This window comes from Scyliorhinus torazame, chromosome 14, assembly GCF_047496885.1.
Source record: "Scyliorhinus torazame isolate Kashiwa2021f chromosome 14, sScyTor2.1, whole genome shotgun sequence".
NCBI lineage: Eukaryota > Metazoa > Chordata > Chondrichthyes > Carcharhiniformes > Scyliorhinidae > Scyliorhinus > Scyliorhinus torazame.
Genome location: NC_092720.1, coordinates 179,258,271 through 179,273,401, shown reverse-complemented (window position 1 = coordinate 179,273,401; position 15,131 = coordinate 179,258,271). Strand labels below are relative to the sequence as shown.

The 15,131-nt window shown below is 52.1% G+C and overlaps 1 protein-coding gene across 4 annotated transcripts in view; it reads right to left on the bottom strand.

Moving 5' to 3' along the window:
• The window catches only part of rxrba (retinoid x receptor, beta a), a 126,937-nt gene that overhangs the window by 54,703 nt on the left and 57,103 nt on the right, over positions 1-15,131 (bottom strand). The gene's annotated exons all lie outside the window — the stretch shown is intronic.

Sequence of the window (15,131 nt, the reverse complement as noted above, 5' to 3'; positions counted from 1 at the left end):
GCTAATCTTTTTTGTTTTACAAACTCACAGCTTTTACAGTCCACTTTCTATGATCCTTGCACGTTTACTCTTGTACTCTATTTTTCTCCTCTTAATCAATCACTTAGTCCTGCTTTGCTGAATTCTGAACTGCTCACAATCCTCACATTCACTTATTTTTCTAGACTCCTCAATGAACTGTGTACAAGACTGGACAACACCATCACCCCTTGCCCCCCCTCCCCCCACTCCAGGATGCTCCAAGAGTCAATTTGAATCTTTTGGGGGCAAGGCCACTGGTATGATTTGAATGTCTTTTAAATTTACTAAGGGCAATTTATCATGACCAATCCAGCTAACCTGCACATCTTTGGACTGTGGGAGGAAACCGGAGCACCCGGAGGAAACCCACGCAGACATGGGGAGAACGTGCAGACTCCGCACAGACAGTGACCCAAGCCGGGAATCGAACCTGGGACCACATCTGGAGTATTGTATCCATTTTTGAGTCTCCTTATTTGAGGAAGGTGTGGTGGCATTTTGAAACAGTTCAGAGGAGGTTTACCAGATTGATTTGGGGGTGAAAGGGCTAACGTATGATGAGACAGTAAACAGTTTTTGGGCCTACGCTCACTGGAGTTTAGAAGGATGAGAGGGGATCTGATCGAGATGTATAAAATACTAAACGGGATTGATAAAGTAAACTTAGACCAAATGTTTTCCCTTGTAGGGCAATCTAGAAGGAGAGGTCACAGATATAGGTTGAGAGGTAGATTTAGAACTGAGATGAGGAGGAACTACTCCTCACAGACGGTGGTGAAATTGTGGAACGTGCTGCCCCATAGTGCGGTGGAATCGGAGTCATTAAAAGGTTTCAAGGAGGAGCTGGATATATTTCTGATTTTAAAAAAGGGGTTATATGGATATGGGGAACAGGCAGGGAAGTGGATTTGAGACCAGGAAGAGATCAGCCATGATCTGATTGAATGGTGGAGCAGGCTTGAAGGGCTCAATTGCCGACTTCTTCTCCTAATTCCTATGTTCCAGAGGCAATTAGGGATGGTCAACAAACGCTGCTCCAGCCAGCGAAGTCCATAGAGTTATAGAACAAAAAGAATTTTAACAACTACAGTGATTACTCGGGGGACTGGATGTTGCCCACAATCAAATATTACTCTCCGGCTTTGCGGATCTAGTTTCCTGTCTGCATTTGGGATTTCACTGCATTTGTCAGTTTCAACCTAGCTCTTTGCGGGCAATCTAATTGTGCCAAGGCTACAGGGTGAAGTCTAGACAAATGGGTCCTGCAAAGGGCCCATTCCAACTTGGGACCCATATCTGCTGCTCCCTGCAAAATATCATAGCATAGTCTACTCAATGGCACAGTGGCACCAGATGGACTGCGGCGGTTCAGGAGGGCGGCTCCCCACCACCGTGCGAGGGGCAGTTAGAGAGAGACTGGGCAGAAATGCTGGCCTTTCCACATGCTGAGAACGATTGTTTTAAGGGAGCTTGGACCCAAGGGTCTTTTTTGCGGGACTGGGTCCAGTGCCCAGGGACTTTGCCTCGTCTAGCGTGATCCGCGGCGCCAGTTGCCAAACGAGCCTGATACACCACTCTAACAGAGCAGCCAGCATGACGGGCTAGTATCTGCGGGTCAGAGAAGGCTTTTACGGTGTGGTTCATTGTAGCTGCTATCAGTCTCGGGCACATGGGGGAAGAACACAGGGGAACATTTACAGAGCAAGAGTTACACAAATCTGCTTGGCTTGTAAATACATGGTAAATACATAACAGCGTGCAAATTAGGAATCGGCCATTCGGCCCATTGGGCCTGCTCCACCATTTGACAAGATCACGGCTGATCTTATTGCGATCTCAGTTCTACCTTCCTGTCTAACTCCCTTATTACTCTTTGCCTCCCTGGGTCGTGGCAAACCTATTCGCCTCAGCCTTGAACATTACCAATGACCCAGCCTCCACCGCTCTCCACAGACCAACGTCCTCAGGGAAAATCTCTCTGCTCACCTGTGTCCCCCTGGCTCCCGGCTCTCTCACAGGGGACGGGAATCAGATCTAAAGTTCCACATGGACATGGGCGATTAGTTGTTCAGTGTTAACTACACTGAGGGACAAGACACGTTGAACCTGTGGATCCCCAAAGCTCCCCATTACTTGTCGTTTCCTGTTCCACAGTCTGGAGCACAGAAACATGTTTGCGGGGGGGGGGGGGGGGGGGCCATTGTGGTCTCATTGCTGGACTACTAATCCAGAGAGTCAGGGCAATTCCAGGGGACCCAAGTTCGAATCCCACCACGGCAAATGGTGGAATTTGAATTCAATAAAGATCTGGAATTAAAAAAGAGTCTAATGACGACCATGAAACCATTGTCAATTGTTGTTGAAAATCCATCTCGTTCACTAACTTCCTTTAGGAAAGGACAGCAACCGTCATTACCTGGTCGGGCCTCCATGTGAGTCCAGAACCACAGTAATGTGCTTGACTCTTAAAATGGCACTCAGTTCAAGGGCAACTAGGGATGGGCAATTGATGCTCGCCCAGCCAACGACACCGACATTCCCTGAATGAATTAGAATTAAATTAACATCGGATGAGGTCATTAAGCCCCTCGAGCCTGCTCCGCATTCATGGTTGATATTTGTCTGCCCTTAGTGTGCACTCCCCTCCCCCCCCGCACCCGCGAACGGCGTGGTTCAGATATTAAGTTCACGTTAAGGGTCAGCCGTGGCTCGGTGGGTAGCACTCTCGCCTCAGAGTTGGGTTCAGGTCCCAGTCCAGATCTTCAAGCACGAGAAAAAATATCAAGGCTGGCTTCCCAGCACCGCACTGAGGGGTGTTGCGCTGTTGGAGGTGATGGCTTTCGGATATGACTTGGAGCCACCTAAAATGGCTGATTCCCTATTAATTTGGCCAAAACCCGATTTAAAATGGCTAACCGAAAAGGCTGATGGGAAAAGCAGCCAACAGGACACAAACGGACAGCTGCAGACAGAATCGAGTATTCGGCTCTGGGGAAGTTGGCCCAGATCGATACTCAAGACCATTAGCAGCACATCAACCCAGACATCTGCAGTTTAATCGGCTATCCCCGGGAACAATTGCAACATATTAGCAATTGAATGCCGGGCCACACCTGCCGGCACCTGCAGTGGCCGAAACAAAGACAGGTGAACGACCACCCCCCGATCGAGGAATCGCCCCGTTATTGGATATATCGAACCCAGTGATTGGGAACAAGTCCAATCACTTGGGACTCAGGGTCAAGGGCCGCCCCGAGAGGCGGGAAGCCCCGGGACCCGAGAAAGTGAGGGGCCAAGTTCAGATCGCTCTCTCTCCCTTCTTCTCCTGCTCGCAACCTTCGCAAGAACATCGACCAGAAACAGTAAGTCTGACTCCAGCGATCGCTACCCGATAAAGACTCCTAGCCATCGACCCGTATCAGCCTTTTGAATCCCGCGGGCCAGATCCGATTCGATAAGCCATTCGTTTCCCTGACCTGGTGGGCCCTTCCTAAAGTTAAGTACTGGCCAGTAGTGGTAGGTTTCTATATAGATAGTAGGATTATTGTGTAAGCATTACTTGTTGTATATAATAAATGACCGTTGATTTCAATCTTACTAAGTGGTGTGCTGACTTATTAATCATAACTCGAGCTTGAACCACGTGGCGGTATCAGAAAGATACCTGGTGACTCGTGAGCAAAGGTGACATAATCAGAGGTAATAAAACTAAGGCTAAAAAGAGCAACAGACTTTAAACCAACTTTAAGGCCCTATCTGCCTGCTCCAGAATCACAGAACGGTTACATCACAGGAGGAGGCCGTTCGGCTCGGTCTCCATGCTGGCCCTCTGAAGGAGCAAAATACCTCGCCCCTGCCTTTCCCCCTGTAGCTCTGCACAGTCACCCCTTACAGATAATGATCCAATTCCCTCAAGAAGGTCTCGATTGAATCCCGTGTCAGCCACACTCTCAGGCAGCACACCACATAACCGTGAGGGAGGTTTTCACTCACATTGCCATTGCTTCTCTTGCCGATCACCGCCCTCTGGTTCTCGATTTTGCCACCAATGGGAACCGCTTCTCCCCAATTCACTCCGTCCAGGCCCCTCATGACTTTGAATAGCTCGGTCAAATCTCCTCTCAGCCTTCTCTTCTCCCGGGAGCACCGTCCCAAACTCTCTAGTCCATCCACCTAACTGAAGATCCTCATCCGCAGAATAGGGAATCTTCTCCACACTCTCCAATGCCTTCCCATCCTTCCCAGGACTGGACACGAGTCTCCAGTTGAGGTTAAAACAGTATTTCTTTTTGACAAGTTAACCTCCTTGATTTTGGACTCTATGCCCCAATTGATATAGTCCAGGATTTAACTACACTCTCAACCTGTTCTGCCACCTTCAATGGCTTACGCACATACCCCCAGATCCCTCAGCTCCTGTATTCTTTCGAATGGTACCGTTTTCTTTTGTACAGTCTCTCCACGCTCCACAATCAAAATGAATCGCTTCATACTTCTCTGCAGTGAACTTCATCTCACTTGTCCAACTTTTCACGTGAAGTTCCACACTACCCTCCTCACAATTCACAGCGCTTCCCTGCTTTGCATCATCGCCAAATTTTGAAAGTTTACCTTGCACACCGAGGTCGAGGGTCATTAATGTGTCAGGAGGAGCACGGTTCCTGACACCGGTTCCTGGGGAACTCCACCATAAACCTCCCTGCAGTCAGGAAAAAAACAACAGTTCGCTGCCACTCTCCGTTTCCTGCGACTCAATCAATCTTGTATCCCAATTGCATCTGCCCCATTCGTTCCACAAGCTCTTAACTTTGTTCACAAGTCTGTTGTGTGGCACTTGACCAAATGCCTTTTTGAAGTCCAGGTACACCGCATCAACTGTTAACTTTTGTTAATTAACCCACAATTGCCCACCTGCTAATTAATCTTGTCTCGAATTATCATTTCTAGAAGCTTCCCCACCAGCCAGGTTAAACTGACCAGCCTGCTGTCTCTGGGCTCATCTTTATGTTCCGCTTTTGAGCAACAGTGCGTCATTTGCGATTCTCGGGCCCTCCGGCACAGGCCTGAGTGGGTGGAAACGACCCCACCGCCCTATTCTGAAGATCAGCTGGGGAATTCCGCCCGGGTCCCTGGCCGATGATTCACGAACCTCCAATAAGCATCACGAGAACAGATCACCTCAAATTGGGCAGCACAAGTGATTAGCACTGTGGCTTCACAGCACCAGGGTCCCAGGTTTGATTCCCGGCTTGGGTCACTATCGGTGCGGAGTCCGCACGTTCCCTCCATGTGTGCGTGGGTTTCCTCCGGGTGCTCCGGTTTCCTCCCACAGTCCAAAGACGTGCAGGTTAGGTGGATTGGTCATGATAAATTACCCTTAGTGACCAAAAAGGTTAGATGGGGTTATTGGGATAGGGTGGAAGTGAGGGCTTAAGTGGGTCGGTTCAGACTCGATGGGCTGAATGGCCTCCTTCTGCACTCTATGTTCTATGTTCTAAATCTTTCTGTGCAAATTGCCTGCCGCACTTCAAATAGCACTTCACTGGCTGTGAAGTGACAGTCGTAAAAGGTACTATGGAAGGGCATGTTCTTCTTTCATTCTTTTATAAACTCGCGCTCAAGGAGGTTTGTGCCACCTGACAGTAACAATTCCCCCAAAACAGGGCCTGCACACAAATCAACAGCTCAACAGTAGATTGATCAGGGTGGCAGGAGGCTAACTGGGTGGGGAGGGGGCTGGGAGATGGTGGCGTTCCGGCAAAGTCACCATTAATCCATTAATGGTCTTGAGGAGGTGGGAGTGGGAACACAGGATTAAAGCCCACTCCTGCAGCCGTGGAGTTTAAATTCAATTGATAAGAAGCCTGGAGTTGTAAGTGAAACTCGGGAACAGTGACCACGATGACGATCGATGATTTGATGACCACCGACGTTTCGCGCGGAAGGAAATGTGCCATCCCGACCTGAGACAAACCAGGAAATGCAGGAAAAACCCTGCGGATCCGGAAGCATATTCTTCCGACGGACTCGAAACCTTAACGCTGCTTTCTCTCTCTCCACAGATACTGGCAGGCGCGGCACGTTTTCCAGCATCCGCATCATTTTGCCGTTATTTTTATGCCGTCCTCACCTGGTTTGGCCCACTCCAGATCCACTGCCGAGTGGCCGACCCCACCCATACAGTCCAAACCAACCACTCAGATCAAGGGCAATTGGGGACGGCCAACAAATGCTGGCCCAGACCACGGCTCCCCTCACGTGGCAGAAAAAAAACTGAGCAATTGCTGAAGGGCAGGTCATCATTCCCGGCATCTCAGGTGGAACGGAGGCGTTCTCACGATGAATTCATTCACCCGAGACAGAGCAGGGATAAGATCCCTGTTGGATGTTCTGCAGCCCATTACCACAAGGTTAGAGTCACTGTCCCTCTGGGGCCACCGGACGAGGCACACGGCACCAAGCTATTGCACCCTCAGTGCCGGAAAACCACTCCCCGTCAAAGCCCCTTGGTTGAAGAACCGAGACAGTATTGCGTGCCTGGGGTGGGGAGAGACGCACTCTGGTCGTCACGCGCATCTACAAGTGTGCACAGGTTGTACCCTCACATTTACGACCCCATCCCTGTAGATCTGCGCGCCCCCTGACCACAATCCAGTATGAGAGAAAAAGCTACCTCAAACGTACTTCCACCTGATTCTCGCAATGCCCCAGTGGGCCAAGCAGTTTTATGTCAATCACGTAAGAGACTGAGTAACTCAGAGCAGAAGTGAGTGGAATCACAGACCAGGGAGAGGGACACTTGGGTACAGTTAACCCCAGCCCTGGGAGACGGACACTGTGGGTCCAGTTAACACCAGCCCGGGAGAGGGACACTGTTGGTATAGTTAACACCAGACCGGGAAGAGAGACACTGTGGGTATAGTTAACACCAGCCCGGGGAGAGGGACACTGTGGGTATAGTTAACACCAGCCCGGGAGAGGGACACTGTGGGTATAGTTAACACCAGCCCGGGAAGAGAGACACTGTGGGTATAGTTAACACCAGTCCAGGGAGAGGGACACTGTGGGTATAGTTAACACCAGATGGGGAGAGGGACACTGTGGGTATAGTTAACACCAGCCCGGGGAGAGGGACACTGTGGGTATAGTTAACACCAGCCCAGGGAGAGGGACACTGTGGGTATAGTTAACACCAGATGGGGAGAGGGACACTGTGGGTATAGTTAACACCAGCCCGGGGAGAGGGACACTGTGGGTATAGTTAACACCAGTCCAGGGAGAGGGACACTGTGGGTATAGTTAACACCAGATGGGGAGAGGGACACTGTGGGTATAGTTAACACCAGCCCGGGGAGAGGGACACTGTGGGTATAGTTAACACCAGCCCAGGGAGACGGACACTGTGGGTATAGTTAACACCAGCCCAGGAAGAGGGATGCTGTGGGTATAGTTAGCACCAGCCCGGGGAGAGAGACGCTGTGGGTATAGTTAGCACCAGCCCGGGGAGAGAGGCGCTGTGGGTATAGTTAACACCAGCCCGGGGAGAGAGACGCTGCGGGTATAATTAGCACCGCCCGGGGAGAGGGACACTGTGGGTATAGTTAACTCCAGCCCGGGAAGAGAGACACTGACGGTATAGTTAACACCAGATGGGGAGAGGGACGCTGTGGGTATAGTTAGCACCAGCCAGGGGAGAGAGACGCTGTGGGTATAGTTAGCACCAGCCCGGGGAGAGAGACGCTGTGGGTATAGTTAACACCAGCCCGGGGAGAGAGACGCTGCGGGTATAATTAGCACCGCCCCGGGAGAGGGACACTGTGGGTATAGTTAACACCAGCCCGGGGAGAGGGACACTGTGGCTATAGTTAACACCAGCCCGGGGAGAGGGACACTGTGGGTATAGTTAACTGCAGCCCTGGGAGAGAGACACTGTGGGTATAGTTAACACCAGCCTGGGGAGAGAGACGCTGTGGGTATAGTTAGCACCAGCCTGGGGAGAGGGACACTGTGGGTATAGTTAACACCAGCCCGGGGGGAGAGGGACACTGTGGGTATAGTTAACACCAGCCCGGGGAGAGAGTGACAAGAACAAAGAACAAAGAAATGTACAGCACAGGAACAGGCCCTTCGGCCCTCCAAGCCCGTGCCGACCATGCTGCCCGACTAAACTACAATCTTCTACACTTCCTGGGTCCGTATACTTCTATTCCCATCCTATTCATATATTTGTCAAGATGCCCCTTAAATGTCCCTATCGTCCCTGCTTCCACTACCTCCTCCGGTAGCGAGTTCCAGGCACCCACTACCCTCTGCGTAAAAAACTTGCCTCGTACATCTACTCTAAACCTTGCCCCTCTCACCTTAAACCTATGCCCCCTAGTAATTGACCCCTCTACCCTGGGGAAAAGCCTCTGACTATCCACTCTGTCTATGCCCCTCATAATTTTGTATACCTCTATCAGGTCTCCCCTCAACCTCCTTCGTTCCAGTGAGAACAAACCGAGTTTATTCAATCGCTCCTCATAGCTAATGCCCTCCATACCAGGCAACATTCTGGTAAATCTCTTCTGCACCCTCTCTAAAGCCTCCACATCCTTCTGGTAGTGTGGCGACCAGAATTGAACACTATACTCCAAGTGTGGCCTAACTAAGGTTCTATACAGCTGCAACATGACTTGCCAATTCTTATACTCAATGCCCCGGCCAATGAAGGCAAGCATGCCGTATGCCTTCTTGACTACCTTCTCCACCTGTGTTGCCCCTTTCAATGACCTGTGGACCTGTACTCCTAGATCTCTTTGACTTTCAATACTCTTGAGGGTTCTACCATTCACTGTATATTCCCTACCTGCATTAGACCTTCCAAAATGCATTACCTCACATTTGTCCGGATTAAACTCCATCTGCCATCTCTCCGCCCAAGTCTGCAGACAATCTAAATCCTGCTGTATCCTCCGACAGTCCTCATCGCTATCCGCAATTCCACCAACCTTTGTGTCGTCTGCAAACTTACTAATCAGACCAGTTACATTTTCCTCCAAATCATTTATATATACTACAAAGAGCAAAGGTCCCAGCACTGATCCCTGTGGAACACCACTGGTCACAGCCCTCCAATTAGAAAAGCATCCCTCCATTGCTACTCTCTGCCTTCTATGGCCTAGCCAGTTCTGTATCCACCTTGCCAGCTCACCCCTGATCCCGTGTGACTTCACCTTTTGTACGAGTCTACCATGAGGGACCTTGTCAAAGGCCTTACTGAAGTCCATATAGACAACATCTACTGCCCTACCTGCATCAATCATCTTAGTGACCTCCTCGAAAAACTCTATCAAGTTAGTGAGACACGACCTCCCCTTCACAAAACCGTGCTGCCTCTCACTAATACGTCCATTTGCTTCCAAATGGGAGTAGATCCTGTCTCGAAGAATTCTCTCCAGTAATTACCCTACCACTGAAGTAAGGCTCACCGGCCTGTAGTTCCCGGGATTATCCTTGCTACCCTTCTTAAACAAAGGAACAACATTGGCTATTCTCCAGTCCTCCGGGACATCCCCTGAAGACAGCGAGGATCCAAAGATTTCTGTCAAGGCCTCAGCAATTTCCTCTCCAGCCTCCTTCAGTATTCTGGGGTAGATCCCATCAGGCCCTGGGGACTTATCTACCTTAATATTTTTTAAGACACCCAACACCTCGTCTTTTTGGATCACAATGTGACCCAGGCTATCTACACCCCCTTCTCCAGACTCAACATCTACCAATTCCTTCTCTTTGGTGAATACTGATGCAAAGTATTCATTTAGTACCTCGCCCATTTCCTCTGGCTCCACACATAGATTCCCTTGCCTATCCTTCAGTGGGCCAACCCTTTCCCTGGCTACCCTAGCTTTTTATGTACGTGTAAAAAGCCTTGGGATTTTCCTTAACCCTATTTGCCAATGACTTTTCGTGACCCCTTCTCGCCCTCCTGACTCCTTGCTTAAGTTCCTTCCTACTTTCCTTATATTCCACGCAGACTTCGTCTGTTCCCAGCCTTTTAGCCCTGACAAATGCCTCCTTTTTCTTTTTGACGAGGCCTACAATATCACTCGTCATCCAAGGTTCCCGAAAATTGCCGTATTTATCTTTCTTCCTCACAGGAACATGCCGGTCCTGTATTCCTTTCAACTGCCACTTGAAAGCCTCCCACATGTCAGATGTTGATTTGCCCTCAAACATCCGCCCCCAATCTATGTTCTTCAGTTCCCGCCTAATATTGTTCTCATTAGCCTTCCCCCAATTTAGCACATTCATCCTCGGACCACTCTTATCCTTATCCACCATTACTTTAAAACTTACTGAATTGTGGTCACTGTTACCGAAATGCTCCCCTACTGAAACATCTACCACCTGGCCGGGCTCATTCCCCAATACCAGGTCCAGTACTGCCCCTTCCCGAGTTGGACTGTCTACATATTGTTTTAAGAAGCTCTCCTGGATGCTCCTTACAAACTCCGCCCCGTCTAAGCCCCTGGCACTAAGTGAGTCCCAGTCAATATTGGGGAAGTTGAAGTCTCCCATCACCACAACCCTGTTGTTTTTACTCTTTTCCAAAATCTGTCTACCTATCTGCTCCTCTATCTCCCGCTGGCTGTTGGGAGGCCTGTAGTATACCCCCAACATTGTGACTGCACCCTTCTTATTCCTGATCTCTACCCATATAGCCTCACTGCCCTCTGAGGTGTCCTCTCGCAGTACAGCTGTGATATTCTCCCGAACAAGTAGCGCAACTCCGCCTCCCCTTTTACATCCCCCTCTATCCCGCCTGAAACATCTAAATCCTGGAACGTTTAGCTGCCAATCCTGCCCTTCCCTCAACCAGGTCTCTGTAATGGCAACAACATCATAGTTCCAAGTACTAATCCAAGCTCTAAGTTCATCTGCCTTACCCGTAATGCTCCTTGCATTAAAACATATGCACTTCAGGCCACCAGACCCGCTGTGTTCAGCAACTTCTCCCCGTCTGCTCTGCCTCAGAGCCACACTGTCTCGATTCCCTAGTTCTCCCTCAATGCTCTCACCTTCTGACCTATTGCTGCCATACTAGGTGGGACACTGTGGGTATAGTTAACACCAGCCCGGGGAGAGGGAAACTGGGTACAGTTAACACCCGCCCGGGGAGAGGGACACTGTGGGTATAGTTAACACCAGCCCAGGGAGAGGGGCACTGTGGGTATAGTTAACACCAGCCCCAGGAGAGAGAGACACTGTGGGTATAGTTAACACCAGCCCGGGGAGAGAGACACTGCAGGTAAAGTTAACACCAGCCCCAGGAGAGAGACACTGTGGGTATAGTTAACACCAGCGCGATGAGAGACACACTGTGGGTATAGTTAACAGCAGCCCAGGGAGAGGGACACTGTGGGTATAGTTAACACCAGCCCCAGGAGAGAGACACTGTGGGTATAGTTAACACCAGCCCGGGGAGAGAGACACTGCGGGTATAGTTAACACCAGCCCGGGGAGAGGGACACTGTGGGTATAGTTAACACCAGCCCGGGGAGAGGGACAATGTGGGCATAGTTAACACCAGCCCAGGGAGAGAGGCACTGTGGGTATAGTTAGCACCAGCCCGGGGAGAGGGACACTGTGGGTATAGTTAACACCAGCCCGGGGAGAGAGACACTGTGGGTATAGTTAACACCAGCCCAGGGAGAGGGACACTGTGGGTATAGTTAACACCAGCCCAGGGAGAGGCACACTGTGGGTATAGTTAGCACCAGCCGGGGAGAGAGACGCTGTGGGTATAGCTGCCACCAGCTCCAGGAGAGAGACGCTGTGGGTATAGTTCGCACCCGCCCGGGGAGAGGGACACTGGGTATAGTTAACACCAGCCCGGGGAGAGCGACACTGGGTACAGTTAACACCCGCCCGGGGAGAAGGACACTGGGTATAGTTAACACCAACCCGGGGAGAGACACGCTGTGGGAATCGTTAGCACCATACCAGGGAGAGGGACAATGTGGGTATAGTTAACACAGCCCGGGGAGAGGGACACTGTGGGTATAGTTAACACCAGACCAGGGAGAGAGACGCTGTGGGTATAGGTAACACCAGCCCGGGGAGAGGGACACTGTGGGTATAGTTAGCAGCAGCCCAGGGAGAGAGACGCTGTGGGTATAATTAACACCTGCCCGGGGAGAGGGACACTGGGTACAGTTAACACCAGCCCGGGGAGAGGGACATTGGGTACAGTTAACACCCGCCCGGGGAGAAGGACACTGGGTATCGTTAACACCAGCCCGGGGAGAGACACACTGTGGGTATAGTTAACACCAGCCCGGGGAGAGAGACAATGTGGGTCTAGGTAACACCAGCCCGGGGAGAGGGATACTGTGGGCAGAGTTAACACCAGCCCAGGGAGAGGGACACTGGGGGTATAGTTAGCACCAGCCCGGGGAGAGGGACACTGTGGGTATAGTTAACACAAGCCCGGGGAGAGGGATACTGTGGGCAGAGTTAACACCAGCCCAGGGAGAGGGACACTGGGGGAACAGTTAGCACCAGCCCGGGGAGAGGGACACTGTGGGCATAGTTAACACCAGCCCAGGGAGAGAGACGCTGTGGGTATAGTTAACACCAGCCCGGGGAGAGGGACACTGTGGGTATTGTTAACACCCGCCCGGGGAGAGGGACACTGGGTATAGTTAACACCAGCCCAGGGAGAGAGACGCTGTGGGTATAGTTAACACCAGCCCGGGGAGAGAGACACTGTGGGTATAGTTAGCACCAGCCCGGGGAGAGGGACACTGTGGGTATAGTTAACACCAGCCCGGGGAGAGAGATGCTGTGGGTATAGTTAGCACCAGCCCGGGGAGAGGGACACTGTGGATAGAGGTAACGCCAGCCCGGGGAGAGGGACACTGTGGGTATAGTTAACACCAGCCCGGGGAGAGGGACAGTGTGGGTATAGTTAGCACCAGCCCGGGGAGAGAGACGCTGTGGGTATAGTTAACACCAGCCCGGGGAGAGAGACGCTGTGGGTATAGTTAGCACCAGCCCGGGGAGAGGGACACTGTGGGTATAGTTAACACCAGCCCGGGGAGACGGACACTGTGGGTATAGTTAGCACCAGCCCGGGGAGAGGGACACTGTGGGTATAGTTAGCACCAGCCCGGGGAGAGGGACACTGTGGGTATAGTTAACACCAGCCCGGGGAGAGAGACACTGTGGGTATAGTTAGCACCAGCCCGCGGAGAGCGGCACTGTGGGTATCGTTACAACCAACCTGGGGAGAGAGACACTGTGGGTATAGTTAGCACCAGCCTGGGGAGAGGGACACTGTGGGTATAGTTAGCACCAGCCTGGGGAGAGGGATACTGTGGGTATAGTTAGCACCAGCCCGGGGAGAGGGACACTGGGTATAGATAACACCAGCCCGGGGAGAGGGACACTGGGTACAGTTAACACCCGCCCGGGGAGAGGGACACGGGGTATAGTTAACATCAGCGCGGGGAGAGACACGCTGTGGGAATCGTTAGCACCAGCCCGGGGAGAGAGACGCTGTGGGTATAGTTAACACCAGCCCGGGGAGAGGGACACTGTGGGTATAGTTAACACCAGCCCAGGGGGAGGGACACTGTGGGTATAGTTAACACCAACCCGGGGAGAGAGACGCTGTGGGTATAGTTAGCACCAGCCCGGGGAGAGGGACACTGTGGGTATAGTTAACACCAGCCCAGGGAGAGGGACACTGTGGGTATAGTTAACACCAGCCCGGGGAGAGGGACACTGTGGGTATAGTTAGCACCAGCCTGGGGAGAGGGATACTGTGGGTATAGTTAGCACCAGCCCGGGGAGAGGGACACTGTAGGTATAGTTAACACCAGCCCGGGGAGAGGGACACTGTGGGTGTAGTTAGCACCAGCCCAGGGAGAGGGACACCGTGGGTATAGTTAACACTAGCCCGGGGAGAGAGACGCTGTGGGTATAGTTAACACCAGCCCCGGGAGAGAGACGCTGTGGGTATAGTTAACACCAGCCCACGGAGAGAGACGCTGTGGGTATAGTTAACACCAGCCCGGGGAGAGAGACGCTGTGGGTATAGTTAACACCAGCCCGGGGAGACGGACGCTGTGGGTATAGTTAGCACCAGCCCGGGGAGAGGGACGCTGTGGGTATAGTTAGCAACTGCCCGGGGAGAGACACGCTGTGGGTAGAGGTAACACCAGCCCGGGGAGAGGGACACTGTGGGTATAGTTAGCACCAGCCCGGGGAGAGGGACGCTGTGGGTATAGTTAACACCAGCCCGGGGAGAGGGACACTGTGGGTATAGTTAGCACCAGCCCGGGGAGAGACACGCTGTGGGTAGAGGTAACACAAGCCCGGGGAGAGGGACACTGTGGGTATAGTTAGCACCAGCCCGGGTAGAGAGACGCTGTGGGTATAGTTAACACCAGCCCGGGGAGAGAGAGGCTGTGGGTATAGTTAACACCAGCCCACGGAGAGAGAGACGCTGTGGGTATAGTTAACACCAGCCCGGGGAAAGAGACGCTGTGGGTATAGTTAGCACCAGCCCGGGGAGAGGGACACTGTGGGTATAGTTAGCACCAGCCCGGGGAGAGGGACACTGTGGGTATAGTTAACACCAGCCCAGGGAGAGGGACACTGGGTACAGTTAACACCCGCCCGGGGAGAGGGACACTGGGTATAGTTAACACCAGCGCGGGGAGAGACACGCTGTGGGTATAGTTAACACCAGCCCGGGGAGAGGGACACTGTGGTATAGTTAGCACCAGCCCGGGGAGAGGGATACTGTGGGTATAGTTAACGCCAGCCCGGGGAGAGGGACACTGTGGGTATAGTTAGCACCAGCCCGGTGAGAGGGATACTGTGGGTATAGTTAGCACCAGCCCGGGGAGAGGGACACTGGGTACAGTTAACACACGCCCGGGGAGAGGGACACTGGGTATAGTTAACACCAGTCCGGGCAGAGACACGCTGTGGGTATAGTTAGCACCAGCCCGGGGATAGAGACACTGTGGGTATAGTTAACACCAGCCCGGGGAGAGGGACACTGTGGGTATAGTTAACACCAGCCCAGGGAGAGGGACACTGTGGGCATAGTTAAC